Raw genomic sequence first — 16,945 nt, 5'->3', positions numbered from 1 at the left:
TAAAATGGAGTACAGAATAACTTAAAGAGGTTCTTCAGTCTGTTTAAAACGAATAAATAAAAGTCAGCATCTACAAATACTGTAGAATTTTGACTTTTAATAAAGGGACACTTATTTGTCCAGGGATTCAGCCGGGCCGGTTCTTCTCCAGGCTTTAGGGTCCCTATGTCTGCATTTTTAGTGTAGAAATGCGGCTATGAATCCTAGCGGCTTCCTGGGATCTATGACATGTCCTTAAAGCTTAGTGAAAAATATAAAAAAATATAAAACAATAAACATTGAACAATATATCAAGTATTGTGTGTAAATAATAAAAACTTTGTGATAAAAGTCAATCTCAAATATAATGAATATAAAACAGAACATGTATATAATGAGTAGAAACACAGGTGAGAAAGTCCCAAAGGTGAAACAATCTTATAGCAAACATATATGGAGTCCACCACGAAAAGTTGTTGCTCAGAAGTGGGATACAAAGGCCTCAGCAGGCATGTAGAGCATCAGGGATAGTGTGTCCTCCACCCGAGGGTATACACTCTTACCGGAAATAGTGGACTCGAATGTCAGCCACAACGAGTTAATTAAGCAAGGATAGCCCGATCAGCAAATTTCCAAATTGGACCAGGGAATCCAAATAGCTCCAAGAACGAATTCAAGGGATTGTGCGGGTAACCTTGAGGCTGGAACTCAGATGTTAACAGCCAGACTGGAAAGCCAAAAACTGATTACAAGAGCACATTGTTGAGTCATCAAAAAGTTCACTTTCTTTACTTCTCTCAAAAGTTGTAGATTAGTTCTTGGAGCTCTTTGGATTCCTTGGATCGTTTTGGAAACCTGTTGATCGGGCTATCCTCGCTTGATTGACTCGTCGCTGACATCGTGGGTGGAGGACACACTATCCCTGATGCTCTACATGTCTACTGAGGCTTTTGTACCCCTCTTCTGAGCAACAACTTTTCCGGGTGGACGCCCTTTATGTTTACCATAGGATTGTTTCACCTTTGGGACTTTCTCACCTGTGTTTTTACTCATTATATACATGTTGTGTTTTATATTCATCATATTTGAGAGCTGTTCACTGTCAATCAAAGGCAAGGGGAACCTGATGCGGAACTGTCACATTCAGCTTTCCAGTACAGATATGCTCCACTCTGAGCACTGACCAGCTCTGTATGCCAGCTCAGAGCTGGTCTTTATTATCGTTGGCTTCCTCAATCTATAAAGTGGTGGTGATTCTTTAAAAATCTGTTACTGCCATAGCAACAGGTTATTAAATTGTCAGTGATAGGAACTACCTGAATTTGTGGCCTTGTTATAATTTGGTTATATGGAAATATAACCAAAACCGGCACAAATGCTTGCCTGAATTAGATGCAGGTAGTTTTAAAGGGAATTGCCACCAGAAAAATGATGTACATTTTGACTAGAGGGCTGATATGTTATTGCAGAGCACAAACGCAACATAAGGTCCCGTTTGCTTCTTTATCTGGAAAGCAGTATGGCTTGTTGTGTTCTGTGCAAAATGATGTTAGTCTGCTTTAAAGTTTCCATAAATCTGGGATTGGCCTGACTCCTTGAATGGCAAGCTTCTTGAACTCTGAGGCACAGCAACAAAGTAACCCTCACACTGTTAATGGCACTCTCCATATTAATATATTCCTAGCACAGAACTCTACATTGTAGACATCAAAATGTTTAACTGAGAGCTAAAAACTGACTGATTAGTGTAAAGAATTCAGCGAGTATTTTACAGGAAATGTTGATTTTGACCTTGACTAAAACACCTTTTCAAATCATCTCTAACCAATCATGGAAACATCTCCATAGCAACCCTACATATTCTTACACTTTTTCAGCTTCCATTTTCATTCACTGCAGCTGTTCAATTTTTCAGACCTGCAACAATTGGATCAGTGAGCCATGCTGCAAAAGACCGAACTGTCACAGAGTGGGCCACCTTGGCTACAAAAACAGCAAACATATTATAAATTATTATGTATATGATTCAAAAACAGTAATTAATTTAAAGCATATCATTGAAAAATATTTCACTATTATCATTTTTTTCAGAATTCTGTTTTAAGATAAATATATGAGCTGTTATTGCTGATCTTTTTTGAATATATTAGTTGCCTGGGTATTATGCGGATTTATTGGCTTTAAAACATTGGAATTGTGACTCGGAATAAGCATACAGGAGTTCTGATGTTACTCAGACTTTTATTATTGCCTATTTATTTAGCAATTGCACCAGTCAATATTTAACCCCTTGCTGACTGCCCTATAGCAGATTTACTGCTACAGGGGCGGCCATGCTATGCAGAACCATGTATATACTTCATATACATATAGGGGGTTATTTACGAAAGGTAAATCCACTTTGTACTGCAAGTGCACTTGCAAGGGCAGTCGCTCTTAAGCCCCTTTCACACTGGGGCGGTTTTCAGGCGCTACATACAGGCGCTTTATTTTCCTTGCATGTCACCCTCGGATCTACAGTGACTTTACTTCCAAGTGCACTTGCAGTGCAAAGTGGATTTTCCTTTAGTAAATAACCCCCATAGTATCTCACAAAAGTGAGTACACCCCTCACATTTTTGTAAATATTTTATGATATCTTTTTATGTGATAACACTGAAGAAATGGCACCTTGCTAGAATATAAAGTATTGAGTGTATAAGCTTGTATAACAGTGTCAATTTGTTATCCCCTCAAAATAACTCAAGTAAGTACCACCCCTAAGTAAAAATGTCCAAATTGGGCCCAATTAGCCATTTTCCCTCCCCAGTGTCATGTGACTCATTAGTGTTACAAGGTCTCAGGTGTGAATGATCTGTGCCCATCATTGCAGCATGACCAGTGCCCACTAATGCAGCCTCACCTGTGCCCATCATTGCAGTGTGACTAGTGCCCATCAATACAGCCTCACCTATGCCCATCATTGCAACATGACCAGTGCCCACCAATGCAGCCTCCCCTGTGCCCATCATTGCAGCATGACCAGTGCCTACCAATGCAGCCTGACCCGTGCCCATCATTGCAGCATTACCAGTGCCCACCAATGCAGCCTCAGCTGTGTCCATCATTGCAGTGTGACCAGTGCCCTTTAATACAGTCTCACCTATGCCCATCATTGCAACATGACCAGTGCCAACCAATGTAGCCTCACCTGTGCCCATCATTGCAGCATGACCAGTGCCCACCAATGCAGCCTCACCTGTGCCCATCATTGCAGCATGACCAGTGGCCATCAGTGCAGCCTCGCCTGTGCCCATCATTGCAGCATGTGCAGGGCAGAGGAAGAGAGAGGGCGGCTGAATCATCACAGAGCAGGGATTGCCCGCCATACTAGTTTATATTAGAATTGCTGTTTGCTCACGGTCACACACAGCCCTGCCTCCTGACTCACTCCTGTGTCAGATAGAATGCTGGCCCAATGCTGGGATTTGTTCTGTCTGTCACAGGCACCTGGTCAGGAGGCGGGGCTATGTGTGGCGGCGAGCGGACAGCAATTCAAATGTAAGCTGTCACAGCGGGCTATCCCTGCTCTGTGATTTGGCTAGCTTGCCCCTTCTTCCACTCTCACTTCCCTCAGGGGGCGATCGCTGGGAGAACAGCTCCCATTCAACCCTGCCTTCTGGCAGTGCTCGCCCACCCCCACACAAAGACAGCCAACGCTTGCCAGAAACCATTTGCCACTCACAAAATGCGAGTAGGCGAGTGGAAAATTTGAGGAATGCTTAAAATATATGGGGACTGCTGGGTCCAATATTATATTTTGTAGATAGACCCCATCAGATTACTAACATATAGGGGATATGCTGAACACCGAAATATTCTATACACACTGACAGATTGACATTTTGGGTCCAGCATGCAGCAGCAGTGGACAAACTGCAGGCACAGGATCTCAAAGGATAAGAGCTGTTTGATATCAGGAATTAACAGGAATCATCAGACCTGCCATCGCCATTGGGATAATATAAAAAAAGGCATTGCAATGCTTGGATAGCATGTTGTTAGAGGAATTGCTGATTGCCTGGGGCTAATCTAACATCACTCATCACACATCTAACAGACATAAGTGATTAATATCTACCTGTTGGAAGAGTAGCAGCATGGTAAGGAGCTGTACATAGGAAAAGCTATGGCTTTAAAAGGAGCTCTCCTATAGCTATGCTTGTCTGGCACTGCATGAAAACATATCTATAATAATACATACCTAAATTCAGACCTGCAGATAACAATTGTTCATCTTTTATGGCTGAAAAAAGAAAAAAATGAAAATGTTTCACATGCTATTTTGCAAAACACAAATTCCTAAGTATTCTCACAGTTCAGTTTTATTATTCTACCACTACTGCGCTATTATCTGCAGCACACTACCACTGTGCCTATTTCTTTTTTATTTTGTAAGCTCTTTGCATAGTGTCGTTAGCCCTTGTATTAATCTAATTCATACAACTCCTGTCTAAAAATGTACAGCACCATAGAACACATTGGCAGCTTAGTGATATAAATAAATATTACAACTATAATTACATCTTAAAAAGAAAGGAGTTTTGTCAATTTAGATAAAGAACGCCAATGCTGTGAACTATGTAGTCATTTCTGTAAAGTTACATTGTACAGTACTAAATGAATTATTTAGCTATGCGGATACTGGAATTTATACTATTCTGCTGCTTACTGGGTCACAACATTTCAAAATGAAATTTAACTCTGAGAACTGAAATTACTATGTACAGAGACTACAATCTCATGTTTCAAGGAGTTTTGTAAGTGTTCCAATTTAAATAGCTTTTTAATCCTTGATATCGTAGTGGTCATTGTGCGCAAGTTAAAAATAGTCCCGGTTGCGCTGTGTTATTTCTGTGTGATCTAAATTTGCTTATGAGATCAATGAAAGGAATTCCGTTACTCAGTACTTGGGACTGAAATACAGACAGATGCATTTTTAGATTCATAGACATGGCATTGTGCTAGACAAGATGATACAACATTTCTAACATTGACAGGACAAGCCTCTCCCAAGGGGAGAGTGTACATTTTGTCCCAAACTCATAGATGTCTTTTTTTTATGTGAACCTTCAGGAAATTAACATGGGTCTGTGTTTACTCTTTTGTCTTTTAAAGGAAACGCCACTTTCTCTTAAATATACTACTACTGCAACTCACTTCTCATTGGCGTACCTTAAAATAGACTATCCACCCTTCAGTTCATCATGAATGCTGCTGCCAGACTCATCCACCTTACAAACCGCACAGTGTCTGCTACCCCTCTCTGCCAATCCCTCCATTAGCTGCCACTTGCCCAACAAATTAAATTCTAAATACTAACAATAAGTTACAAAGCCATCCACAACTCTGGCCCAAGCTACATTACTAGCCTAGTATCAAAATACCAACCTAATTGCCCTCTTCGTTCCTCCCAAGACCTCCTGTACTCTAGCTCCCTCATCACCTCCTCCCATATCCGCCTCCAGGACTTCTCCCGAGCCTCGCCCATCCTCTGGAATTCGCTACTAATCTGTCAGACTGTCTCCAAATTTATACACTTTTAGGCAATCCCTGAAAACTTTCCATTTCAGAGAAGCCTATCCTGCCTCCACCTAACAACTGCACTATTTTCTCCATTAGCTCATGCCCCACAGCTATTACCCTTTTGTATAACTTAACCCGCCCTCCTAGATTGTAAGCTCTAACGAGCAGAACTTTCTGTTTCCCCCTGTATTGAATTGTATTGTAATTGTACTGTCTGCCCTAATGTTGTAAAGTGCTGCGTAAACTGTCGGAGCTATATAATTCCTGTATAATAATAATAATAATAATAATAAACAATATTTCAGAAATAGAAAATTAATAAAATGCAGCATTTAACTGCTACGCAAGCCATGTTACAACTTTATAGAAACACGTTCTGTATATTTAGTGATTCCACTTTTTTTTTTTTAAATAATATAACTTTACTGAAATTTTCATCACAAAAATTATAAAAATGTGCAGAAGAGGAAAAAAGAGGGGGCGTGTCCTGACCATGGAGGAGTGAGGAAGTGCTTCACCTCAGCTCCGCTCCATCGCCGCACATATCAGCTGCCCTCAGCGGGGAAATCCGATCCACATCACCGGGCTCGATGTCCCAACGATCCCGGCAGTCTTCCCGACCGCCGCAGGGTAACAAGAAGCGGCAGGGACAGCTAGATCAGTTCTTCCCGGGCCCCCACGGACAGGGCCGCGACGGACCCAATATGGCGCCGACCGGGAAACTTCAGAAAGCTGGGAAATCCTCACAGCCTGCTGCAGCGGCGCCTTCCCAGTCGACCGGACCATTTCCCCTGGCTTCTCCGGTGCCCTCCCCAGGATCGGTAAGCGATTCGGCCCCCCCTGCATCCCCCGGGTCCCTGGATGGCCGCTCAGAGGTCTCAGACCTCATGGGAGATGACGCAATACGCCGCCATATTATGTCTCTCCCCACCAGAGAGGACCTAGAAAAGTTCACTAGCAGAGTGGAGAAGGCTTTCACCGCTGATATTGCCCAGCTTAAAGCTGATACTACACATCTGGGTCACAGAGTGGAGGCCCTGGAGGAAAAACTAGAGGAGACTCTCCCCGCTATTGCTCTGCTGCAATCTAGGTGCCAAACACAAGACCATCAGCTTGAGGTACTGCTGGGGCAATTGGATGATGTTGAAAATCGCAGCAGGAGGGCCAATATCAGGATCAGGGGGCTCCCGGAGGCTACTGGACCCAGGGATATTGTCCCCACTCTGACTGATATCTTTAGGGACATATTGGGACTCCCAGCCACTGCTCCTATCGAAATAGACCGAGCCCACAGAGCACTGCGCCCCCCGTCTCAAGACGCTGACAATCCCAGGGATATAATCTGTAAACTTCACAAATATACTATCAAGGACCGGATTATGCAAAAAGTGCGGGGTAAGCCCTTTTATGATTTTGATGGTGCTCGACTGACTTTCTATCAGGATCTCTCGCGGCGCAGCCTCATGCAGCGGAGAGCCCTTCGCCCGCTCCTTTCTGTGCTCCAGGCTGCAGGACTGTCCTACCGCTGGGGCTTCCCCTTCTCTCTGCATGTGCTTAAGGATGGCAGGCAGGTGACCCTGCACACAAAAGACGATCTTCCACATTTTCTATCCTCCCTGGGGCTGGAGCCCGTGGACTTTCCGGATTGGAGAGGACCCCCGAGCGACTTGTTTGTCCCCCCCCTTTCTCAAAGATGGTCTACAGTCACACGCAAGCATCGACGGAGGGACAGACATAGTTCAACCCGCGACTCTTCAGTGGTTCCTTCTACCACCCGGGACTGATACCGAGCCTGGGCTGTGTGATAGACGGCTGATTGCGGACTTTTTCTACTATGATTGCTGGTGTCTGGGCCTCCCCCCACGGGAATTGTAAATGGGATGTTTTGACCCTGTACCCCCCCGGGTGTTCCAGGGACCTGGATGTGCCCTATGCGGCCGAAGACTGTGGCTGCCGTGGCGCAAGAATTTTTGGTGACTTCTCTCCAGCCCTCGTTACTGTTTGACTATCAGATTAGGCCTACAGGGCGGAGAATGCTTACATTCCCAATGTTGGAAGGTGGTCTGCATGGCGCCCCCTTTTTCTTCCCTTTGCGGGACACCAGGGGTGGGGGGAGGGGGGGGGGGTTTAATGTGTTTTGGTTTCTGTTTTTATTTCCCCCTTTTCTTTTGCCATCGTAGTTACCTCCGTGACCCCCCCCTCCGCGGTCTGCAGTTTGCTGCGTGGCTACCGTGGCGGGGGGGCCTCTGCCAGGGACCGGCCAGACTCCACGTCCCCGAATGCAATCAGCCCACACTGGGCTTCACCCCCTTTTTTCCTCCTCTTTTATTTTTTACTTTTGTTGCTTTTTTGGATCGGTTTTTCCCCCAAATTGAGGCTATTCTGCTCTCAGATGTGGTGGGCGGGGCGGGGACCTTCCTTTTCCCCCTTGTTTTGGTTTACGTTCCCCACATAGGCCACCCATCCATGGGTTTAGTTCCCTGTTGGGACTTTAGGAGGGGGCTGGGAGCCCCCCCGGATAGTGGGGTGGGTCCCATCTCCCCCCAAACTGCTGCATTGTCTAATTTTGATGTAGCTGTTTTGTTTCTATGTTGTTGGTATTTTTGTACTAATTTTTTGTGTTTTTTATCTCCCTATCTCTCCCCTTTTCTTCTCCCTCTTTTTTCACTCCCCCCTTTTCCTAGGAGCCTGCTGTTGCTGCGGTCCTTGCACCAGGCGGGTTGGGACGCTTGCCCAGTCCTCCACCCTCCAACTCTCCCATGTCTACACTCCAGGTAATTTCCTACAATGTACGGGGTCTCTGCTCTCCTGGGAAGAGGAACAAATTGTGGTGGGAACTTAAAAAGTTGAAGGCCCAAGTGGTCTTCCTGCAGGAAACACATTTCACCAGCCATTCCCTACCCAGGTTGCCCACCCATATGTTTAATCAGTGGTTTCACAGTACATCTCCTAAGGCTAAGTCCAGAGGGACTGCCATAGCGTTCCATAAGACGTGCCCTTTTCAGCCAGTGGATAGCAAAATTGACCCTCAGGGCCGATTTGTTTTCCTAAAGGGCACCATAGCTGGGTGCATGTACACATTCGCCTCCTTATACACCCCCAACTCTGATTACCTTCCTGGACGCTACCCTAGACCTATTGACAGACTTTAAAGCTGGGTATTTAGTTTTAGGGGGAGACTTTAATGTCTGCCCGGACCATCTGCTCGACACTTCGAGCACCCGACCCTCACACTCCCATGCCTTTTTCAAACACTTTCGCAAATCACTGCAGGCACACCTTTTACTTGATACCTGGAGGATTTTGCATCCCTCGGGATGAGACTTTAGCTACTACTCGACCGTCCATGACGTATACACGCGCATAGACCATGTCTATGTTGACCGTCCCACGCTTGAGCTTCTGCAGACGGCATCCATTGGCAGCATCACCCTTTCAGGCCATGCACCGGTTGGCGTGACCATTCAATTACCATCTGGTCCCCACAGGGCCTGGACATGGAGACTGAACGAAAATCTCCTGGATGACTCTGCTGCGGTTGCCAAAGTGTCGGAGACCATCTCCCACTATTTTAGGGAAAACGCCTCGGATGAGATAAGTGCGGGTGTGCTTTGGGAGGGGCACAAAGCCGTGATTAGAGGGGAACTGATATCATTGGGTTCCCAAATCAAGAAAGCACATCAAGCGGATTTCAACAGGGTTCTGGCCGCCTTACAGGCGGCAGAACTCTCCCATAAGCAGCATAAGCCCAGAGGCTAAGCAGAAGCTTTTTGAATTGCGTGACCTGTTTTTACGATTATTAGATCGCCACACGTGTAGGCAGGCCAGGCATCTTTCACACAGGTACTATGAACATGGTAACAAATGCGGCCGTATGCTGGCCAGGGCCCTTCGCAAGAAACATGCTCAAGCTTATGTACAGAAGCTCCGTTCCCCCTCGGGTGCCGTTTGGGTCCAATCCAACAAGATTGCCTCGGGGTTCCAGGAATTTTACGCCCAACTTTATAACCTTTCCCCGGCCTCGCCCGCACACGCTCAGCCTCCCAGGTCTGCTGCCATTCAGGAATTTTTAGCGTCGGCGAGAGTTCCTACACTTATGGCGGAACAATGCGTCGACTTGGAGCGGCCGATTTCGCCGGAGGAAATTGCGCTAACGGTGAAATCCCTGCCCAAGGGCAAGAGCCTGGGACCGGATGGTTTTTCGGGTTCCTACTATAAGATCTTCCTGCCCCTCTTAACGCCACATATGTGCACCTACTTTAATTCCATCGCGGAGGGGAAGCCTATCCCAACCGAAGCACTGTTGGCACACATTACGGTGCTGCCAAAAGAGGGCAAAGATCCTACCGTCCCCCAGAGCTATCGACCGATTTCCCTTCTTAACGTCGATATTAAGATTCTAGCAAAAGTCCTGGCAGACAGACTTGGGAGTCTTATGCCCCAAATTATCCACCCAGACCAAGCAGGGTTTATTCGTGGCAGGGAGGCGAGAGATAACTCCATCAGGGCAATCCAACTCATTCATTGGGCACGTAACAGTCCTGATCCTAAACCTTGTATCGTCCTTTCGACGGACGCCGAAAAGGCGTTTGACCGCGTCGACTGGGGGTACTTACAGGCGGTACTGGAGGCTCAGGGGTTGGGGACGCGTATGATGTCCTCGATTATGGCCTTGTACTCCACTCCGTGTGCACAGGTGAAGGTGAATGGGGTGCTTTCCTCCCGGTTCCCGATTCGAAACGGCACGAGACAGGGGTGTCCACTGTCTCCTCTCCTTTTTGCCTTGGTACTGGAACCACTGCTCTGCAGGGTGAGGGCGAACGCAGACATTAGAGGCCTGAAGGTTGGGATGACGGAGCACAAACTGTCGGCGTATGCGGACGATGTGCTCTTTTATCTCTCTGAACCCCTGATCTCGTTGCCGGTTCTGTTGAAGGAGCTGAGGACTTTTGGTGAGTTATCCAATTTCAAGATAAACCTTTCCAAATCGGAGATTTTGCCTATTCACCTCACCCCGCCCCAAGCGGACCACCTGCAATTAGCATTCCCCTTTACCTGGGCCACGTCTTCTATTAAATACCTAGGCATCCAGTTGACCAACCGCTTTGATGCCTTATATGCCGCTAATTTCCCCCCCTTATTACATGCGATCAAGGCGGATTTGTTGCAGTGGACCAAAACCGCTTTTACGTGGTTCGGCCGCATTAATATTATTAAAATGAATATCCTGCCCCGAGTATTATTCTTTTTACAAATGATACCCATCTCCCTCCCTAAACTGTTTTTTACCCAATTGAATAGCATTCTGTCGACATTTGTGTGGAACACAAAGAAACCTAGAATAGCCATGGCCTTGTTGAAAGGCTCGAAGCTGACGGGGGGTCTGGGGGTTCCGGATATTCAGAGGTACCACAGGGCTATTGTTCTACAGAGGATACTTAATTGGAAATGTCATACTAAGTCGAAAGTGTGGGTCTCTCTGGAAAAATGGCTAGCCGGGAGAGATTTGGCTTATGCGCCCTGGTTGTCCCCGGAATATAGGGGGTTATCGGTGGATGTCTCCCCGCTCACGGTACAGTCTCTTTTGATTTGGGACAAACTGAACAAGACGCTGGACCTATCCCCCCTGTTTCTCCGCTTGCCCTGCTGGGAGGGTTCCTATGGTTCCCGCCAGGGGAGCGGAGGGCCTTTTTTGGCCCCTGGGCGGCTGACGGGAATGCCAGTTGTGGACAGTTTCTCAGCGGTGGCCAGATGGTCAGCTATGAATCCCTGCAGACCGGGCATGCGCAGACAGCTATGAAGTTTTGGCGATACAGGCAATTGCACCACTTTTTTGAAGCCCATGGCCACTTAATCAGGGACGAAGCGCTCCTCACACCATTTGAGCGTCTTTTTGTAGCAGATGAACCCACTCCCCACCTGATCTCCGAATTATATCACTTGCTGGGCTGTGTTACCGAGGTCGCTAGACCGACATACATACGGGTCTGGGAGAGGGAGCTCCAACTTGACTTTTCCGCGGCCCAACTGTCCCACCTCTACAAACTCACGTACGCTAGCTCCATGGAGTCCAAAACCCAAGAAACTAATTTTAAAGTACTGTCTCTCTGGTACAGAGTGCCGGCAGACTTAGCACGTATCTACCCTTCGGTATCAGACCGGTGCTGGAGGGACTGTGGCCAACTGGGCACCCTCCTTCATATTTGGTGGGATTGCCCACGAATCAAGCCATTCTGGGAGGACATCCGATCCCGCATAGAGGCAGTTTTGCATCTTGATGTGCCACTGTCTCCGGCCAACTATCTTTTGCACATTCCTCCGATCCCGATTGGTAGATACAAAAAAAGCCCTCTGCCGCATCTGTTGAACGCGGCCAGACGTCTTATACCGATTTACTGGAAACAAACTAGGACTCCCACAGTGGAGGACTGGGTCAAAAAAGTGAATGACATCAGAGAAGCGGAATATTGGGTGGCAACCTGTAGGGGTACACGGGCTAAGTGTGACAGCATATGGCAATCATGGACAGTCTACATGTCCGAAACTATATACGCTTCCTCCAGTCTGGACTTGGCTCTACTGGAGCTAGCGGAACCCTCTTTGAGATCCCGCACACGCAATGATGTTCCCACCTAGTGGCTGTTTTTCACCTTCTTGCCCCATGGACGGAGAGACGACTTTGCTGCTGAGACTCGCCTGGTGCTGGACCACTGCACTTCGCAGGGATGTCAAGTAGGCTCCACCCTCCTCCCTTACCCTATCTCCCGATCCCCTCTCTACCCCTTCTTGCCTCTCTCTCACCCTTCCTACTGTTCTTTTTTTTACCTTCTTTCTCTGTATTCCACACTATAAGATGTTGCCTTTTATTGACCTACGTGGTATTGAGCTGTGGTGGTGCGTTAGGCTTCCTGTGGGCTGGCTGGCCCTGCCGCCACTTTGTTTGGCTGACGGGGGGAATCTCTCTGTCCGGAGCGGTCCATGTTGGGACGTCCCTCCTGGGCGGGGGGGTTGCTGTGGGCCTGTCCTGCCCCCGGGGGACGCTCGGGAGAGGTTGCTGGAGGTGATTGTGCCCCCCTCTCCTGGGCGGCCCCTGGGGGTGGTCCCATGCCTCCCCGGCTTTTTGTATGACGGGAGGTGGGGGACTGGGCACCGGCCCGTCCTCTCCTTTCCGCTCAGAGGCACCTTGGAGCGGGGCCCTAGCCCACGGAGGCCGGACTTGACGTGTATGAGCTAGAAGACACTCCAGACGTTCATTTCCACCCGTTTGCCTAATTCATGTGTCTGGTTTGATCCGCCAACTCTTGACCACTGGGTCGGTTTTTATGGGTGTCATTGTTTCCTACAGTTTATTTGTTCTTTGATTGGTCCTGACACACCTGTCTAATGTATACTTCAGTGTGTTTCAATGTCAAAATATCTCAAAATAAAGATTTTACAAAAAAAAAAAAAAAGAGGAAAAAAGAAAAAAAAAAACAATACAATTCACAGCATAAAGTCATAAAGGTATTTAGTTGGGCTCATAAGATGATACACCTATAGATCTTAACATAAATTGCCATAAGAAATATTAAAATAGAATTGTAAATATACGTTAAGTAATTGAGCATTATAAACCATGACTAATATGGGAAAAAACAAGAAAGAAAAAAAGGGAAAAAAAATGACATGGGCCTGTTGACGAGATATATATATATATAAAAGAGTAGGGATATTGGGTTCAGGTGGAGGATAGGAAAGTTGCAAAATCAGGGTTTTTCATAAAGGATATCCAGGGGAACCATACGTCCTGGAAATGGGAATATTGATTGTGTAGTTGCGCCAATAGTTCTTCCATTCTCATAAGCTTATTTAATTAAATTTGGTTATTCATTCTGTAATTGAAGGAATGCACTGTGATTTCCAATATCTCGGAATTATCGTCCTGACAGCCATTTAAAAGAAACGTAAAACCCCTTATTGACTTTTGAAACTGAAACTGGAAACATGGATAATAGATAATAGTGCTATTTGGGGAGTTTGGGGCACTGTCTCTGGGGAAAAGCATTATATATTTTAAAAATGTTATCCCAAAATGGGCGCAAAGCAGGAAAACCCCACCATATATGTTGCATGGCACCTACATGGGTTAGGCATCACCAACATGGGTCAGATGTATTTGGGAATAATTTATGCAGTGTCCAAGGGCAGCAGTTCCGTCACTTTGTAATTTTGTTCCTGTATTTTAAAAACATAGGTTTATGAGTCCATATGAAATTTACAAATGTCTTCCTCCATAAAAATAACTCCTAGCTCCCTTTCCCATTCCATGAAATAAGAAGGTTTATCAAAAACGATCTTGGTTAGGAGAAAATTATGAAGAAGGGAGATATGTGTAGGGGGATCAGGTTGTATACATTGTGATTTAAAAATGGTAAGGGAGCGGTGAAGATCACCTCTTGTTTTTAATGAATTATAGAAGTTATGGAATTGGAAATACAATGGCAACCTACTCAGATAACAAGGCAAGAAATTGTTCAATTGTGTCAAAGGTTTCAGACCAAGTTGATTCCACATTTTTGAGTTATTATTACAGCTTAATTTTGGGTGACTTACACTTTCACATCCAAATATATTACACATTTTTGTTTATGTTTTAAATACAGAGATTGGTCTTTGTATTCCACTTTCATCAACCAACAGACGTTGTTATTCAATATCAACTATGCAGTGGGCTTGATTTACTAAAACGGGAGAGTTAAAAATCTGGTGCAGCTGTGCATGGCAGCCAATCAGAGTCTAACTTCAGCTTGTTCAATAAAGTTTGACAAAAAAAACTGAACGGTAATTGGTTTTCTATGAGCTGCACTGGATTTTGCACTCTGTAGCTTTAGTAAATCAACCCCCATGAGTTCATGGTTTTCCAAAGGTCGGCCAACTCATAGGAATAGATTTGTTCATAGCTGAGTAGAAGAATCTGCAAACCAGGCTAAAATAACCTCTATTGGATATGTACATAATTATCACAGGGTACGTACAGCCAATTCACAGGAAAAATGTGGTCTGCTCACCAGCACACGCTCCATTGTAAGAATGTATGCCAACTAGTAGTGATGTGACTAGGACTCAAAATGGGAATTTCTCAAATGTTTTTGGGGCTATTTTACATCTGTTAGCTCTTTTGCATTGGCCTTTCACGTAGGAACAATACATCATGATATGTGCATTTTTTTCTATAAAACACCCCATACACATTGCAGCCTGACTGTACAATCTATTTAAATCTACCAACTACCTGTATGTTGAGAGCCAGCTTAACTTGACACAAATAGAATGAATTGTTTAGGTAAAGTTTGTACTACATAGTTTTGGTAGATTCACAAGTTTAAGAGTATCACCTCTGATTGGCATAGATAACAATTAAGTACCATCATCCACAAGTCATAATATTAAAGAAAAGGTTGGTATGAGAGTGCTAGGGATAGTTGCTCATGCTAGCCCTCTAGGCAGTCCCAAACCAAAAAATTGTGAAAATTGGACTATACCGGTACTTTTAAAGAAAAACAATAACATTTAAAATTTCATCTTGTTTAATAAACATATAGAAAAAAGGAAAATGACAAACATCCCCCATTTAAAATACAAATAAATACATATCACAATAAGGGCATCCTTGACAAATTCTCCACAAAAGGGAGTTCGAATCAATGCCGCATAAGGATCTCCTCTAATAGTTTCGTGGGACGAGCCGCTTCTTCAGGAGGATATCTATACAGAACATAATAAATGATATATAGCAATTAACAACAAATTTTATGATAATTTGCTTTTGTTTGTTAATTGCTATATATTATTTATTATGTTCTGTATAGATATCCTCCTGAAGAAGCGTCTCATCCCGCGAAACTAGTAGAGGAGACCCCTATGCGCCATTGATTCGAACTCCCTTTTGTGGAGAATTCGTCAAGGACGCCCCTTTTTGTGATATGTATTTATTTGTATTTTAAATGGGTGATGTTTGTCATTTTCCCTTTTTTCTATATGTTTATTAAACAAGATGACATTTTAAATGTTATTGTTTTTCTTTAAAAGTACCGGTATAGTCCAATTTTTTTTAATTTTTTGGTTTGGGACTGCCTAGAGGGCTAGCATGAGCAACTATCCCTAGCACTCTCAAACCAACCTTTTCTTTACTAGTTTTGGTAGATCTAATAAAGATTGCACTGTAAATATACCATACTGCATGCTTATATATGTTATAGCTGTTTGTGGCTTATGTAAAACTATGTGGCAATTAAGATTATATGTATCAAGCTTGATACATATAATTCTAATGGCAACATAGTTTTACATAAGCCACAAACATAGTCTTATTGCAAAGAAAAGTTCACTGTGATTGCAATGTATCCACTAAAACAGAAGTGAATAGTTCATTAGATCACTTAAAGCAGGGGTGTTAAAGTGGTTGTAAACCCTTACAAACCACTTTGACCTACAGGTAAGCCTAGATTAAGGCTTACCTGTAGGTCCAAGCAATATCTCCTAAACCTATATGGTTTAGGAGATATTTGCCCGAAAACGGGCACCGCTGTCTACGGCGCATGCGCCGTAGACAGCGGCGCGCAGGCGCACTGAGCGCGGCATTTCCAAGAATGGAGCTGCCACGCGTGTCGACTCCCGTGCGCATGCGCGGGAGTGACGTCATCGCGGCTTCGCCGAATGACAGCGGCGGAGCTGCGAGACGCCACCAGCAAGATGGATGCGGCGGACTACAGGGGACAGCACGACTTCGCTGGCTCCTGTGTCAGGTAAGTGACACATAATGGGCTACTATGCGATGCATAGTAGTCCATTATGCTTTGCCTTTGCAGGTAATGAAAGAGGAAGTAAACTCATCAGGGTTTACTTCCTCTTTAAATTCAATTTTACCGTGGGCCACATCAACATTATGCTTGCCCTTAAGGAGCAATTTGTATCTTTAAGACTGTATAAATGTATCTACTGTTTATCATAATAAATAATTGCCTCTGCATTCAATTGTTATTGGGTTTAGTAATAACTTGAGATTTAAGCTGTGAAGGGCAGGTGCAGACCAGCACAGGACCCTTTCGCACTTCTATAGCAGATGATGCAAGTATGAAATGGAGGGTTGTACATCGCTGGTATCATCCACAAGAAACTTTCTTGGAGACTGCTCAGACAAAACATGGTTCTGCCATGGTGTTCTCTCTGAGCAGTCTCCAGGAAAGTTTCTTGTGGATGATACAAGTGGTGTGCGACCCTCCTTTTAAATTGGCATAGAATTGTATTATTCTCATAATAATTATGAACATATGTCCAGAGCAGCCCACCCTCCCTTACATCAGATGTCCAGAGCTCCCCCACCATCAGAAGTAAAAAGTCCCTCAACCCTCCTCTAATTCAC

At 45.0% G+C, this 16,945-nt stretch overlaps 1 protein-coding gene across 8 annotated transcripts in view; it reads right to left on the bottom strand.

The window, feature by feature from the left end:
- The window catches only part of LRRC3B (leucine rich repeat containing 3B), a 299,515-nt gene that overhangs the window by 86,266 nt on the left and 196,304 nt on the right, over positions 1-16,945 (bottom strand). For 3 of the 8 annotated variants that reach the window (XR_013277550.1, XM_077491435.1, XM_077491437.1), the window contains exon 2: positions 4,223-4,264. The exons of 3 other annotated variants lie outside the window; for them this stretch is intronic. The gene's annotated coding sequence lies outside the window, so the exon portion shown is untranslated. Of the gene's footprint in view, positions 1-1,846; positions 1,963-4,222; positions 4,265-16,945 lie in introns of all 8 variants that reach the window. 2 more of the 8 variants (XR_013277552.1, XM_077491436.1) reach the window with 1 other exon arrangement.

The sequence above is a fragment of the Lithobates pipiens genome, unplaced genomic scaffold, assembly GCF_037356315.1.
Source record: "Lithobates pipiens isolate NorthernLeopardFrog02 unplaced genomic scaffold, aLitPip1_a1.2 Scaffold_19, whole genome shotgun sequence".
Lineage (NCBI taxonomy): Eukaryota > Metazoa > Chordata > Amphibia > Anura > Ranidae > Lithobates > Lithobates pipiens.
The sequence above is the reverse complement of the archived record's forward strand: the minus strand, read 5'-3'. Positions and strand labels throughout refer to the sequence as shown.